General features: G+C 46.0%; 1 non-coding gene across 1 annotated transcript; it reads left to right on the top strand.

The window, feature by feature from the left end:
- Window positions 1-344: 344 nt before the first annotated feature.
- On the top strand, window positions 345-415 carry trnac-gca (transfer RNA cysteine (anticodon GCA)). Its single transcript has one exon. It is a non-coding gene; the product is annotated as a tRNA-Cys (tRNA).
- Window positions 416-752: the final 337 nt, after the last annotated feature.

Here is a 752-nt window from a genome sequence, read left to right as displayed (position 1 = left end):
TCTGGTTGATGTTACATCAGCATTGGTGGTTCAATGGTAGAATTCTCGCCTGCCACGTGGAGATCCGGGTCCGATTCCTGGCCAATGCATCAGCTTTTTACTGTGATTATGATATATGTAAGGGTTCTACGGAACTATTTACAGTGGGATGCAAGGGTGTACCAGCAAAACCGCTAATGGTTTCAGGTAAGCAAAAACGCTCATGGTTTCAGGTAAGTGCTGGATTCTCGGCATTTGGAAACATTGGTTGTGTTATTGACATGCTGGCCATGCAAAGCTATCAAACAAATATTTCTGGTGTTCGAGAATGTCAGTTCTCGCCTTGTCTGGCTGGTGTTCCGTCAGCATTGGTGGTTCAATGGTAGAATTCTCGCCTGCAACGCGGGAGATCCGGGTCTGATTCCCGGCCAATGCGTCAGCGTTTTACTGTGATTACGATACATGTAAGGGTTCTGCGGGAACTATTTACACTGGGATGCAAGGGTGTACCAGCAAAACCGCTAATGGTTTCAGGTAAGTGCTGGATTCTCGACATTTGAACACATTGGTTGTATTCTTGACATGCCGGCCACACGAAGCTATCAAACAAATATTTCTGGTGGTCGAGAATGTCAGTTCTCGCCTTCTCTGGTTGGTGCTACATCATCAATGGTAGAATTCTCGCCTGCCACGTTGGAGATCCGGGTTACCAGAAGTGGCCTCTCCAATAATAGAATCACTTGTTTTCCAATAATTCTAGTTCAGATGCTCTC

This window comes from Anarrhichthys ocellatus, unplaced genomic scaffold, assembly GCF_004355925.1.
Source record: "Anarrhichthys ocellatus isolate YVR2014 unplaced genomic scaffold, GSC_Weel_1.0 scaffold5531, whole genome shotgun sequence".
In the NCBI taxonomy this organism is placed as follows: domain Eukaryota; kingdom Metazoa; phylum Chordata; class Actinopteri; order Perciformes; family Anarhichadidae; genus Anarrhichthys; species Anarrhichthys ocellatus.
Note: the sequence above shows the minus strand (reverse complement) of the source record. Positions and strands in the feature narration are given on the sequence as shown.